This window comes from Harpia harpyja, chromosome 10 (genome assembly GCF_026419915.1).
Source record: "Harpia harpyja isolate bHarHar1 chromosome 10, bHarHar1 primary haplotype, whole genome shotgun sequence".
Classification (NCBI taxonomy): domain Eukaryota; kingdom Metazoa; phylum Chordata; class Aves; order Accipitriformes; family Accipitridae; genus Harpia; species Harpia harpyja.
This window is the reverse complement of record NC_068949.1, coordinates 36,751,331-36,767,115: the sequence shown is the minus strand read 5'-3', so window position 1 is coordinate 36,767,115 and position 15,785 is coordinate 36,751,331. Positions and strand designations below refer to the sequence as shown.

Below are 15,785 nucleotides of genomic sequence, written 5' to 3'. Positions count from 1 at the left end.
GGGATGAAGGGATTGAGAGCAGCCCTGAGGAGAAGGACTTGGGGGTGCTGGTGGATGAAAAGCTGGACATGAGCTGGCAATGTGTGCTCACAACCCAGAAGGCCAACTGTATCCTGGGCTGCATCAAAAGGAGCATGGCCAGCAGGTCGAGGGAGGTGATTCTGCCCCTCTACTCTGCTCTGGTGAGACCCCACCTGCAGTACTGCGTCCAGCTCTGGAGTCCTCAGCCCAGGAAAGACATGGACCTGTTGGAGCAGGTACAGAGTAGGGCCACAAAAGCGATCAGAGGGATGGAACACCTCTCCTATGAGGAAAGGCTGAGAGACTTGGGGTTGTTCAGCCTGGGGAAGAGAAGGCTCCAGGGAGACCTTATTGCAGCCTCTCAGTACTTAAAGGGGGCTTACAAGAAAGATGGGGACAAACTTTTTAGTAGGGCTTGTTGTGATAGGACAAGGGGTAATGGTTTTAAACTGAAGGAGGGTAGGCTCAGACGAGATATAAGGAAGACATTTTTTACGTTGAGGGTGGTGAAACACTGGCACAGGTTGCCCAGAGAGGTGGTCGATGCCCCATCCCTGGGAACATTCAAGGTCAGGTTGGACGGGGCTCTGAGCAACCTGATCTAGCTGAAGATGTCCCTGCTCATTGCAGGGGGTTGGACTTTAAAGGTCCCTTCCAACCCAAACTATTCTATGATTCTGAGTGCTTTATACCTACAGAAGGTCTAAATGCTAAGGTAAATCCATTACCTCTCATTAAAGTTGCAGTCTCAGAGGCAGGATCCCATTTTGGCAATGCAGACTGGCTGCTGAAACAAAGCTTAAGGCTCAAATCTGCTGAGCAAAACTACAAGGACATGCTCTATTATTACAGAATAATTTAGGCTGGAAGTCTCTAGGCCAACCTCCTCCTCACAGCAGGGTCAGCTTCAACAGGCGAGGTTGCTCATGGCCTTGCCCAGTGAAGTCTCCAAGGGTGGAAATTTCCCAGCCCCTGTCCTGGTGCTTCAACAGTCTCGCTGTGAAAATGGCTTTTCTTCTATCTAGTCCAAAACTTCCCTTCCTCTAAGCATTGCTGCTTGTCCTTTTGTACAAGACTTCTAATCTAATCTGGTAATGATGATGGAGATAATCATCTCCATTCCTGAGGAGAAAGATAGCCCATGTTCAACTGCTTCAGCATAGGACAAACCATCTCCTGGAAGTGCTTCTTTTTGTCAGTGCCTGAAGAGGGACCCTAGAGGATCTGGGTGAGATGCTCAACTTTCAGATCACTAAAGTTCGGTTAAATCAATCCTTTTGCTCAGCTTTTCCTTCACCTCTTCTTGGAACTTCTAACCCATGGGATACTCCACTGTTGGGAAATCAATATAAGATGTTGAAATATCATCAAAAAGCTCATGGAACAACTTGTTCGGGAACAAACACAGTCAGAAGTAGTAAAATGTTTAATTTCAATATCTGACTAAAACAACATTTTGGGGATTATGGCAACATTTAATTTTTCTTCTTTCACTGACCTGAAATATTTCATTTTGAATCAAGACATGCCAAAACCAAAACAAAATTAGATCAGTGTTGTACTAAGCTGAAATAAAATGTCTTATTTAGACTCTGAAGAGAGAACAGCATTTAGAAGGAAAGCAAGTTTTTTCCAATCATTTTGATTTTGTAATAGCATCGCCTTTCCATTAAAATGATCCTCAAAATTCTCTATCAAGCCCTATGACTGTGTGCAATGCTAAACTTCCGCAGATTTCTACTTTCATTACACCCATGGATCAGAATTTAACCCTGAAGTTCCACTTGAAATGAAGTACCTGTAAGTAGGTACAGTAGCCTACCTTAACCTCAGAAATTTTTTTGTGTTTGTTTTTTTTTTTAAAACCAGACTTGCTCAGAAAATTTCCTGTTACAAACACAGAATCCATTTTACAGAGCTAAAAGGTAATAATAGGAAGAGATTCAAATAATTAGCCCTTACTTATCTGACTTAAGAGTGCAGGAATTACACATAAAACAACAGGTCTTATTTGCCATTTGGATGCTTTCTGTGTATCCTGCACCATTTTTATGCACCAAACTTCTACTTGAGGAATGGGTGTAGAATAAGCAGCAGATCCAAAGGATGGCTGAGATCTGTGCTGCAGATCAGAAGGGATAATTTCAGCCTGCACCACTAAGGATGATAGAAAGATGCTGCAGCAAAGAACAGAGCATCAGACCTGAAGGTTCTGGGTTTGAACCCAGGCTGCTGGGTTGGAGGAGCCACACCTGCCTTTCCTTCCAGCAAAACCAGGGCAGTATTACTAATCTGCCTCCCTCAATCTGTTCAAGAGTTGTATCAGCAAGAAGGAGCAAATTAAATTCTCTGTGTTCAGGCAATCTGCAAGGCAAAAGTTGATAACAATTTCTATTTTGGAAAAAATTCAGACAGCTGTAGTTTCATTAATTGTTTATACAGGGTACAGTGGAAGCTGTATCTCTTACATATTGACAGAGATGCATTATGCAGCATCTTTGTAAGGCTCTGAATGCTTTACATGCTAATCACCCAAATGCTTAAGTCCTTACTTATGACTTGGTTTTGGATGCAGACAAGGAGTGCACTAAGAATATGAACATACATATAATGTATGTACATATAATATCCATATATGTATATACATAAAATGCATATGTGGATGTTTTTAATAGTGATTAGATTCACCATTCCTCAGTTCCTCTACACTGGTTGCTATTTTTCCTCATGTTGTATTAATGGTACAAGCTGGTGGATCTCTTAGCTGGATTGGGGTCATAGCACTCACTTTGGTTCCTTGCTCTGCCCAGTAATGACTAAAGGCACAGGCGGACAAAATCCTGACCTTAAAAAGTCCATTACAAAAAACATCCATTTACTTCAAAAGGGCCAGGATTTCAACACTTTCTTTCCCGTGGTGCTCAGGTATTGCTGCAAGCGCTCTCAGACACATACAGGGACCAAGGTCTCTTGAGTACTAGTAACTGTTTTATTTACAGACATGTAAGACCCATAAGGGTCACATAAATAGCAATAGGGGAGTGAAAAGGTCATGACTTTTCTACAAAAACTCTTTCCATTACCGGGCACATGGCAATATGTGAATCATGGGGTCCCCTCAGCCACGTGGGAGCTGCAGCTAGGTGTCTGCACTGCTTCCTCACAAACTCCAGCTGGGTTGGAAAAACTACCCAATATAACATCTCTATAAATGCTTTGGTATAATAGAATGACTATGAGAAGTAAGTCCCCTACAGACTTCTCTGATACACTCTTCTCTTGCCCACTCTTCAGATGCTTTTGACAAACACTAGTGAAAACAGACTCTTGAGGTGTGGGGTTAATTGTTCTCCCTTTTCTGTTTACATAAGTATTCTGCATACTGAGAATTGCTATTTCCAGAGATATACAAATCAATTAAAAGTTTCATATCCCCACCTCATGGATAATTTCAGAGCCTGAATCATCTGGTTTGCAGCAATTAAAACAAAGAACGCTTGTTCTAACGCATTGTTTTCACACTAGAAAGCCCAGTCTGCCTTCAGCTGTCTTTACCAACTAGGAATTCAAGAAGAAAGAAGCTATTAGAGTTTCCTCTACCCAGTTTAAATGTGGCACAACACACATTCCCAGCCAACTTTTCAGACTAAACATCTTAGTAAATTCTTCCTGACAATAGTTAGTGACAAGCATGTCAAAAACAACAAACTCAGTCACATATAAGGCTTATCAATAATTTAGTCTTTCCCCCCCACGAGAGACTGTGTGTTTTGCAATAATGAAATATATGATTTTAAAAATAAATAATAGGCTGTTGTCAGGCCGATTGTAGCTAGAAGTTATGAATTTGATTGATTGATTGAACATTTGACTTCATTCTCTCTAGCAAGATCAAAGCGAAACTCTTCCATTTGCCCAAGGCCACTTGCAATTTATTTAGAGATTGTGTTCATATCCCAGCAGGTAGCAATATTGGACTGAGGTACACAGAAAATCAGCTCTTTGAGGTTTTTTCTGAGTCCAAGGGATGCAACAAATGAGATTTTTTTAGTTCATTAAATCATTAACCACTTAATCACTAAAACCCACAACATTGGTTGCATTTTCCCTTAGCTAGGTGTAACAAGGAAGCAGTCATGGTGTTGAAAACCTCTGCTTTAATGTCAATGCCTTTGTCAAATATGACAAGCCTGTATTTTTTATTTGTATGGCTATTTGCCCCCTCCTTCCTTTTTGGTTTAATTAGCGTGGCAGGAGGCAATGACACCCAAAAGCGACAGGCACATGAATTGTGATGAGAAATCCTTCTAAGAGCAACATGGAAAAGAGACATACATGTGCATGAAAGCACACAGAAGATGTTTGTATAGCAAATATTGCAAATACCCTAGTGTAAAAGAGCCCCAAACAAGTCAGCCCAGACTAATGTGAAACCTTCAGTCACCATGAGACATAGCCAATATCAGCTGCGTTTTTTTCCCCTCTCCAGATAGCATTCACATGCTGACTACAGATGTTTGCAAGGCTTTCTCGCCAAAAAAAGAATCATTCTTTAGCTGTCCTGTATTCGTCCTACATAAGATTTGGGGATTAGCAGCATTAAAAAAACCAAAACCCAAACCCAACCAAGAAGGGTCAGCGGAGGCGGCCGAGCGGCAGCTTGTTGGCAGCAACGCACATGCATGCAAATCAGCAGCGGCTGTCCACGTGGGACCTCAGCGGGGGCTGCCAGCAACAAAGAGCCAGCAGCCCCAGAAAGCCTGTACAGACATAAAGATAAGGATGAACGAGTGAGGGAAGGAGGACTTCCAGGAGTCAGGTGAAGCCCCCTCAGAGCGAGAGAGAGGGTTTGTAGGAACCATAGCAGACCCAACCTGGGCGATCACTAGCCAAGGGGAGGAACGCATCTCTGCCAGCGTTCAGGATGCCTGGTTCAAGTCTGCAACAAATCATGCCACTTGTGGCCTTAATGCCTTTTGCCTATGGACAGGGCCTGTGTCTCCCATTCAGGTGGCAGAAAGACACCTCTTGATCTGACGACAACTTGGATGAGGTCCACATTGAAAGTGCTGGTTAAGTGCAACTTTTGTCTACACTAATGAGAGCATGGATTGGGAGCAGAGACCTATCCATCCATGGGTCAATGAGCAGCGGTGCTAGGGTCTTCTCCAGAAGGCTTGGCACTAACCGGCTTAAAAGGCATAGGGTCCCCAAGGCAGCTGGCACCTTGTACTGTCTCTGCAACAGTGCTCCTTGGATCCCTGAACCACAGCTAACAAAAGCAGAAACTAGGAATTAGGGATCCAAGTACTTTTTTTTACATAAAAGATTTACGTGTAAAAGTGATCTCACCGTGAGAGCTGGGAACACAACCAAGCAGTCCCAATCCTCCTGTTCCCAGTTTTCCTGCTCATTAGGGAGAGCAAGGTTACTCCAGCTGTGGAGAAATACAATTAGACCAAGTAACACCAGTTTCAGATGGGCTACTCCAGACCATCTCCAGGGGCAAATGTGGCATCAAGGTTTATCAGGGAAAAGTGACAACTATTATCTGCTCCTGCTATCTGGAAAGAGATGGAGGGAAAAGCTGAACAAACATGGCAGTGTTAGAGGGGTTTCTCACATACAGTATCTTTAATATAAGTATTAAAAAGGAAAGAATAAAGGGTGAATGTTTTCTCCAAAACTAAATTTCATTAAAGTTTCCCATAACAGACCAGTACTGTAAGAGAGACATAGATGTTTACCAAAGAATACACAGGCTCTACACAAAGTACAGCTCCTTACAGTGGTCACCAGTCACTAGAGGGCATTTATGTCCATGAAGCTGTCAGACACAATTTTTTCACGGAACGTATGATTAGTTAATGAGGCTTGACAGTTCCTAGAGTTCAGCTAAACAGCTGAACTTAATCATGTGGAAGCAAACACGTAAGCACAATTAGCGGGGTTCTTCACAGACTTTCAGAAATGTTGACAGTGAGTTACAAGAACAAGCCTGGCTAGTTTTCTTTGTGGTACAGCCTGAAGGCAAGAAAAACCAGAAGGCTTCAGGGTCCCAAGGCAGAATTAGTGAAGATACAATTCCCCTAGGTTGACGACATAAGAGCAGAGATTCAATCTGCCTACAAAAATGACCTGAAGGGACACCCAGACCCTGATTCAGAAACAGGAGCCTAATGTGAAGAATAGGAATAGTCTTCTGGACCTTAATGGGTATGAAACGATTGATCTGGGCACCTCATCAGGTAGGACATTCATCAGAAGCTTACATGCATGTTCCATTGTGTCATGACTTGGATATAAATGTTTCTTGTATGAATCAGATTTTGTTTAATAACAGACTAGAAGGACAAAGCTGCAGTTAAACCCAACAAAAGCTTAAGAACTACTTAAGAACTGCCTTGAATAATATGGAGGCATGACAGAAGCATGCCAAAGCTATTAATTTTTAAAAATTGTATTTCCATTCCATCCAATTTGCAAGACTAACTTTTTTCATAAATGCTAATGCCCAGGTGATTAAGAGAAGAAAAGGAATCAAACTAGATCACTAACACCCTAAGGACGTATAAAGAAACTAGATATGTTTAGAATAATTGATGTAAGGCTAGATAATAACATTGTTTTTCCATCAAAACACTTTTCTCTAAACACTGTCTTCCCACCATTAAGATAAAACATGGTTTAGTTCTAAACACTTTGCTGATTTCAGTGACAGATTGCAAAAAGATGTGAAACACAGGTTGATCTTCTATGTCAACACAGATGGTGAAATGAATATTGTAAGTCAGATTCTAAGTCACAGAACTGCAGGGATTAATTCAGAAAGTTAGCCTTAACGTAGTGGGCAGAGCAGATACTATTCTTTAAAGAGAGGAAAACTATTAACTTATCCTCACAGAAAGTGATGAAGTGACTGAGCACATCTCTATGGAAGACTCTAGCATTTTTCCAATTTGTGCTGGAAATACGATTGTTTAACAAAACAAGTTTAGCGAAAACATTAAACAAAATGTTCTGAATACACCAGCAGTCTTGAATTGATGTTTTCAATTAGCTCTCACTTTTTTCAAACTTGCTCATCCATTATTTGTTCAACCAAGAATAAACATTCTGAGTAGGGAGAAAGAAATCAACCACTGAATCACGGAGCAAATCTGCGTAAAACCCCTGTAGCCTTCAAAGTCACCTCCTAACTCATGAACAAAATAATTAAGGTCTTGCTAATGACAAAGGATTAGCATCATTGTAGTCCTAGTGCTAGTCTAAGAGCACAAACAAGACAGTAGCAGTAAGGAGGGAAGTTACCTTATATTAAGCCAGATGGTTTTGCCTGTCCTTGTAGGCCTTGCTTATATACTTCGACAGTCATGGCTACAGCATGGAAGGTAAAGGTCACCATTTGAAAGGGCTACTACCAAACGTTAGGTAGATCAACAGCAACATCTGGTTTCTAGTTGGTTTGCTAAAAAGCTATAGGTACTTCCACAAAGTGTGCCTCATTAATAATGCAATGTCATCTTCCCCACTTGGGTAGTTTTGCCCCTTTTCATTTCAGCTTTCTGCACACATACTCCATAGCCAAGGCAAACAAAGGAAAGTTTGGGGTTCTGGATGCCCTACCTGGATCTGAAGCTGTCTATAAATGCAAAAAAAAAAAAAAAAGATCCAGTGCAGAGAAGAGAAGGTTTTACTGTCATCTAAGAACAGCTGAAACTACACAAAGGCTGTTCAGCATTCAATGTCCAAGAAGGTGCATGCAAGTGTAAAATAGAACTGAAATCAATGAGACACAGTTTCAATCCAGAAAAAAAATTATAGGTTTAAAGCCTGATGAAAGTTCCTGGGTAAAAAGATAATTTGAAGTTTTATAAATGAGAAAAAAAAAAAGAAAAGTCACACTGCACATCAGTGAGGTGGAAGAAAGTTCTGGTTATCTACATTGGCAGAGAAATGGTAATTAATGAAAATCACTCACATTCTCTGTCTACTGCCAGCAATGGTTGACAAGCTAAAATTGGCACATAGTGTTAGGCCGAAAAATGCTGCATATATTGGCAGCTCTTATTTTTCCTCCCGGTATCCCCCAGCTGCTGAATTTATTTTTAGTTTTAAAGATTTTGGATTTCTCCACCAGTCTCCCGTTGTTGCTTTGGTATTACAGCATGGTGGGGTCCTAGCATAAGTTCCCAGGCATTTAAAAAATGAATAAATAGAATTAGTTGTAGCTGTAGTGGGAGAGCTAATTCAGAGTACTTATTCATGTTTACCCCATGACAACAGCTGGACTTGCTTAAGCAGTCTTCTTAAGTCATGGTGAGATAACTTGGAGCAAGCTCCACAAAGAAAATTGAGTCTTGGAGCTGCAACTTCTAAATTCTTAACTATCTAATGAAGGTGGTAGTCCTGGCCAGGTTAAGCCTGCAGGGAACACTACCAACCTGAGAGCATGAACTGCAAAAATCAGGGCTGTGATCATGAGCCAGTGCCAAGTGCTGAGGAAAGGTATAGGAGCCCTATGTAAAACCAATATGGGGCAACAAGTATTTCAAGAGTACTTCACCTGTGTAACTACTGAAGCAGAAGCTTCTCATGAGGCTTGCTTACCGTTTCCATCTGCACACTCAGTATCTTTCGTATTTCTCACCCTACGTATCTGCTTAGTCTGCTTTCCAAGTCACATAGCTGCTGGTGGCTGCTCCTCCTAAGAGCATCTGCTGATGTGATAGTGCAAAACTTCATTAGTGGGTTCAAATCAGAGCCACAAATATAGCTTCCGTGAAGAAAGCCTGTGTATGTGTAACAGCCAAATTTGCCCCTTAACATCCGTAAAATGCCCTGGAACATTCAGATAAAAGGCTTTACAGAACTTGACAGAGTGATAATTAAAGCTGACTGCTCCTATTTCAGCCAAAGACATCCTGACCTTTAAGTTCAGGCATGGAAAAGCTGGTAGTCAAAGCATACCTAGGTAGGTGCTGCGCTAATCGTGAAGCTACAGCAATGTGTTACAACAGCAGAGCCCACAGTGGAATTCAAGGGTTTCTCCTTCCACCATGTTGTGCAACGTAAAGCGTGTGAGGCTGGAAAACCAGCAACCGTGCTTGTGCTGAAGACGTGAAAGGTCAGCAGCAAATCACCACATAGGATACAGCTCCTGTCCCTCCACTTTTGTTTTGTTTTCCAGAGCACACTGAAAAGAAATCAGTGAACCCACAAATGTGCTGATACGACCTCTTACATTGTTCCCTTGGGCTTAGACACCAGTGCTGCTATGAAGCAGCTCTGCGCTGGCATGGCATTGTGGCATTGACATGCAAATGAGCAAAGCCAACGGAATACCTTCCAGTCCTTATGAATGCCTGATTTTTGTTATTTTTTTTTATAGGTTGTATTTACTTTTTGATGCTTTCATAGTCCCCCAGAATAACTTAGATGTATTCCTATTTTGACTGCTACATTTTTTTTCCCCAGCAGACTTAGAGCCTTAGTGTGTGTTTGTTTATATATACATATAGATGTGTGTAAATTCAGCTTACTTTAGGAACAGGAATATTTTAAGCATTTCAACCACAAGAAAAAACATATGATGATTCTTTGAAATTCCTTAGTGTAAAACAACTGCAGCTACCCCTGCCTTGCTTTAAAATAGTCAGAAAATCTGAGACCTAACACCCAGCAATGATTATTCAGCTCCCATGAACTGACAGTCTGTGTGCCATTCAGGAGAGAAAAAAAAAATTAGATTTCCCCCTTCCTCTTTTGGCTCATCAGGGATGAGCCAAAAACTCAACAAGTAAAAGCATGACTGAAACTTTTACTGCAAAATTGTTCCAGAAATGCCATTTTTGCATAATTTAATTGTCTGGGTTTAGATCCCCCAGAGCTGAAAACAACTCCCCTGACCCCTTCTAGCAGACATCTAAAAGAAAAACACTGAAATCTTCAGTGGGCTTAACTTACAATAAAGAGCAGGGTTTACCCAATCTTCCAAGTACTTAAATCCAGAATTCTGGCTGATGTTTGAGAAGACACTGAAGTTCAGGGCACAGTTTACCTCGAAGATGTACAGTGGCCAACTGCATCTTTGCATATAAGCTACAGGAGAATCAGGAACACATTCATCTAGTAAGGTTGAGTCAAAAAACTTGAGCAGGTATTTTTTTGCCCCTACACTAGACCTCAGGAGACGTTGGTAACAATGAAAGCAATAGCAAGGCTCTTCTGCTGAAACAGCTCGCTCATTTTCAGATGCCAGAGAGATGTAGGTTGCTGTAAGATGTGCTGAATGCTGTTGGGTGCTGTTTCAAAGAGAAATGACATTTGTACCCTCCCAGAGGCTTGCTGAGTGCCATTTCTACTTTCTTCCGCCTATTCCTCCCCAAATGGTAACTTTTTTTACACTTGCCTCAACTATCAAAAGAGAAACCAGACAAACATTGTAATGACCTCTGGGCCAGATTTCTCACGTGATCTATCATTCCGTGCAAAGCTAAGGAAGCATTTTGAGAATTGGCCAGCAAAAGGACCTCATGACGAAGACATGTATTTTAAGACTTCTCTGTGTGCGTTTTTTTTTTAAATGTATGTAGCAATAGATATTAAAGCACTCAGAGTAGCTGAAAATTCTACCATTGCTTAATAATAGCATTTATTTTAACATCCTTGGCTATATATAGGATCTTGAGGTTCACATCCAGAGGGAGGGTTTGTTTTGTTTGAACCGCAGAACTGTGGTGTAGTGGTCCAGACAGTCCTAATTTTATTTACCTTAGGAAAAAAACAGGAGACAAAGTGTTTTCATCTCCAAACATCTTCAACAAACCCATGGTTTATTGCTAATACCAGACCTCTGTGAATCTCATCCCCAGGCCCAGTATTGCCATTGATTACCCTGAGGTTTTCAACAAGCTGGCAGCTCATGATTCCTCCAGAGGATGAGAACAGACAAAAATAAGGTGGGTGGGGTAAAGAGGAAGGGGATGTTTCAATTCAGAGGATGCTCTACTAGGCACAAATTGGCTTGAAAGAACAGGAACGTAAACAAACACCACCCTTGGCAATGAGCGAGTTAGCAAACAAAAATACCCCAGGACTTTTTGTAATGGTGCCTGATAAATATCAGAGCAGCTCTAGATTTCATTTAAATCTTAGAACTGAATTTGGATCTGAAAACAAAGGATAAACATATTTCTTCTGACATTTAATGTTGTCTGATGACATGCAATTTAATTGCTTTTTCTTTATGATGTAATTTTTGTAAGTGATACCAGTTGTCATCAAACGTCATAAAAGCCAGACTTGCCTCAAGTCATCAATATTTATTGTTCTCTTATAACAGAGCCTGTTTTGAGTTTGATGCGCATGGCTTTAATTGTTTAATGGAAGAGTTAAGCCCAGCCTTTCCTAGTAAAAAACATCAGGCTGAGAAGGATCTGTTGACATGATGCAATTGAGATATTTTGGCAGCTGGTGCAGCAAATGCCCTTTAAGAAAAGAAGAAGGAAGAGATGGGGATCTGGCTGGATGATGGGATTAGTAACAGGATACTGAGCCTTTTGCCTCTGGGTCTGTCATTCAAATCCTCCCTGGGTCAGGAGCGCCCACCAGTCCCCTGCCATCACAGGGTCATTGGGCCCGTGTGGGCCGGGCTGGCAGGTGTCCCCAGCATTACATGTGGCATTAATTCACACCGTGGTTCACAGGTGAGGCCAGGAGAGACCAGTGGGAAACAAACCTGCCCTGGAGGGGCAAGTGTGTTGAGAGCCAAGACCAGCCTGAGCAACTGTTATGCCTATGATGGTCAGCGAGAAGCATCCAGCGGCTCCTGCAAAGACCATGTCCTCCAAGCAGACCCCTGCTCCTTCAGCCTCTGGTTTGGACCTCAAATCCTATATGCAATGGGGTCATGGGGAACAAAACCAACAAAAAAACCCCAAAACAAAACCCACACCCTCTCTTTGCTACTACTTGTTCTTTCACTATTGTCTAAACCCTACATATTATAGGAACTCATGCCCCATCCCGCAGAGGTACCACAAGGGATGCTGACCTTGAGGAACATCTCATCCCATGGGCACCCACAGTACCAGCCTCCCACAGTCCTGTCCTGATGGTTTATTCTCTCCTTTCAGGAGATTTATAAGTCTCTGTGCCCCTCTGCTTTTGTCAAAGGGAAGCAGTTTAAGTTCACGGCTGTTTCAGGGCTGACTGGAAGAAAAACTTTTGGCTACGTGCAGTCACTAAAACACAAAAATGAACAGCAAAAGCCCATTTAAAAGAGATGGAGACTAGAGCAGTGGAAGTTTGACAAGGAGAGGGATGTAACAGAGGGAGCAAAGACAACATTTTTGGAAGGAGCTCTGTGAGCTTGAGTGTCTCTGGAGAGCTGCATAAAATTCACTAGAGCAGCTGAAAGCAAGGAATAAAATTCACCTGACTTGTCAGGAGAACATTGTTCACAAACCCCTTCTAATTTGGCTCTTAAAGCACACAGACTAACTCACATATGCACAGGCTCAGACAGAGGCACTTCTGCTTGCTTGCCACATTTAGTTTAGCTGGGTGGGTTTTGTTTTTTGGGGGTTTTTTGAGGTTTGTTTTTTTTTTTTCTTTTGTCCACACAGCTGGCAGAGGGAGCCTGTAGTGACTTCAGTTCACATTTGTCTTTGTGAATATTTTATGTTACCACCCAGGATATCAGTACTAGATCACCAAAACACAGCGCAGCACAGGTGCTGTACAAATCAGATGTGCCTAGGATTACACATCCTAAAAACCTCATGTTTGGAAAAAAAAAAAAAGAAGAAAAATTGAAACTTCAAGACTATGCTTATGGCTCTCCAAGTCTCCTCACACATGGCATGAGGCACACTGGATTTTGCTCACAGGCCTGCAACATAGGGAGGTATGGTCAGGATCTATTAAAACCTGTTTTCATCACATGCTCAGCTTCCTTTAGCAACACTCTGAGATGGCATGGTTTTATTTATTTGTTATTTTGCATTTACCCACCCTGGGTCCTTCATGCACATTCATTAAGGAGATCTCACAGCTTGTCTGTGAAGCATGTTGCTACTTCTGCTCATTGCATTTCATATGCAGGTAAACCAAGCTGAGCAACAGCTTTGGGTGCTTGGGAAGATTTCCGGCAGCTGTGCAGAATGCCTCCAAGGGGGACAACCAGGACATGATGAGGAGTCCAGCCCTTTAGAGGAGGCTTTTGGGAGAACAGAGAGGCTGTGTCAGTCACCCACGTGCCACCTTCCTAGCTGTGCTCAGGGTGCTACTGTGCCAGTGGGAACTAATTGAGCCACTGTTTTTCTTATTGTTGGCTCTCCACCCTTTTCTGTAGCTGTAAACCCCATCAGGGGTGTGATGCAGCAGGTCTGTGTTGAGCTGAAGTGGGGACCACAGAGGGAGAGCCCTACCAACAACCAGCCACTGGAAAGGATGTGGGGCTGAGCCAAGATGTCAGTGTGCTAATGGGGTGCGGGACAGACGGTGTTCAACACAGACATAATCAGCCTGCTGGTTTCTGTTGGCACAGACGCATGCAGACCAGTTGCTTTCATCAACACAGGGGTTCTCTGTGGAAGGAGAGAGAAGTTCAGAGCCCCAGAGAACGGCAATGGGGTTGCCAGGCTGATTACTTAAAGCATCAGAGATGATTGCGTGACTCTGCACTTGCATTGATACCTCCTGGTGTTTTGGTAGGCAGCAATGGATTACTACAAAGGCTACCAGCTCAGGGCAGAGAGTACCATGGCCACTCTACTGTATAAGCCCTTAGCAAAGCTTTCCTGTATAGTGGGAATAACAGAACAACCAAGTACAACAGAAGACAGAGAAAACATACTTTTCATTAGACCATGTGCCAGTACCTAATCTGGGGAACTCCCCTTCCTTGCCCAGTTAGGGGCAAGATCTCAGCTCAGAATCCAAGACCACCGGCTCAGGATACAACCTAGCATGATTTCAGCAAAGCCTGCACCAAGGAAGCCCTAAACCCCCTCACCCTCAGAAGTGATGCACTGTGAAGTCTTCCTCCAGCAGCACCTCAGCTTGCTGCCAGGCTCTCCTATTTGCCTTCTCTGGAGCCGTGCCTCATCCTAGATGAGCAGCACCTGCCTGAGTGGGACCCATCCCATGTGGGGTCTATGTTGGCCTACTGGCTGATGGTGCGTAAGGAGATAACCCAGGGGAACCCCCTGCAGTTTTTCCTTTCCTTCTTCTGCTCATCAGGGTGGTCTTTGATCATTTTAATTTGTTTCATGCTATGTATGTTACACTGCTGGGGAAAAATCTTTTCTATCTCCATCCTTGTCCCAACCCTGTGATAAGGTCTTGCCTCCAAGAAATCTGCAGGCAGATGAGAACTGAGTGCAGAGGTGGTGATACTAGCTCAGTTGGGACACCAAGCTAACATATAGCTTTTGCTCAGCTTGGAGCATTGGTGCAGTGCAGTAAGCTTGCATCTGCTTTCAAAAACCATATAGCGGCTCTTCCATCTACTGTCTTTTTCAAGTTTTGATCAAGAAGCCAGCATTTTTCTTACTAAGAAGTCCTGCTGCAGAAGGTAAGACAAAATATATATTTATGTTCCTGACACTTCAGATCTGCATGTTCTCAGCAGAAAGAGAAAGGACTGAGTCAAGAACCTGGCCTTTGCTAGATCTTGTCCAGAAGATAGTATAGTGATAGCATTTTTTTAAATACTGGAAACCTTAAATATGGTTCCCAAGAGGAATGATACTTTTCTTACAAATTATTTTGAATTTTGGCTAAAATGTTACAGTTTTCCATTTCATTGCCAAACAGAAGTTCTACTAGCCTAGAGGGAGAGAAAAAATGGCCCCTTTCTGGTGCACAGGATTTTTCATTTAATTGTCAAACTCCAGGCTTCTCTCAGTTGTCTGTCTGTGCAGCTCTATCACCTTGGAGAATGCTCATTCCACGACACTGGAGGACAGCCCCAATGGAGAAATGACTTAGTAAGTAACATGGAAGAGACCAGATGAGGAGTTGGAAACATGCAGGATGGCCTTAAATGTAAGTGTGAATAAAAGCATTAATTAGAGGATGATGTGAATACTGCCTGTTCTTTAATGCAGTGTATTGGTCTGTCCTAATGCCACCATTCAATCTGGTTCCAATTCAGTATTTCTCGTGATGGAAGGTCATTATGCAGCTTTTTGGTAGCTACTGAAGCATCATCCAGTAGAGGCAATATCTGGTGATCTCTCATTTGTTATAAAGATCTGGGTGTGCTAACCATCTGCACAGAATAGCATGTTGAAGTGTTACATGATGTAAGGACTCCTTGATTTGGTCTTTGAAGAGTGATAATTTAGGGACTGAGAAACTACGGAGCACAAAGGGAGGCAAACTACATTGACTGCTTTTACTTGCCAATGGAAATCAATGTTTTCCCTCCTGCTAAGAAATTGTGGCAGTAGAGGCAATGTAAGGAGATGTTACATATATAACCTGCACTCCCACAGGTGTGCTCAGGCATTTAGAGTGAGGGTGTATGGCAAATCTTTTCTTTGTAAAAAGAGAAGAAGAAAACTCATACTTACATAAACCTATTCAACAAAACACCCTCTGGCAGGTGCAAAGAAACCTGTTTTCAAATAGGTTTTTCATCTCTTTGAGCAACATTAGCTGTCACCTGTGTGTGAGGAGACAGGCTACAGTGTCCATGGGGAGCTGATGCAACATTTTGGGATGGTAATTGGCCTTTACAAGTGCCTTTGCTT

The 15,785-nt window shown here is 42.4% G+C and overlaps 1 long non-coding RNA gene across 1 annotated transcript; it reads left to right on the top strand.

Moving 5' to 3' along the window:
• Positions 1-6,017: 6,017 nt before the first annotated feature.
• LOC128147269 (uncharacterized) lies at positions 6,018-15,214 on the top strand. The gene is made up of 4 exons (XR_008236984.1): positions 6,018-6,269; positions 10,896-10,982; positions 14,468-14,602; positions 14,952-15,214. It is a non-coding gene; the product is annotated as an uncharacterized LOC128147269 (long non-coding RNA).
• Positions 15,215-15,785: the final 571 nt, after the last annotated feature.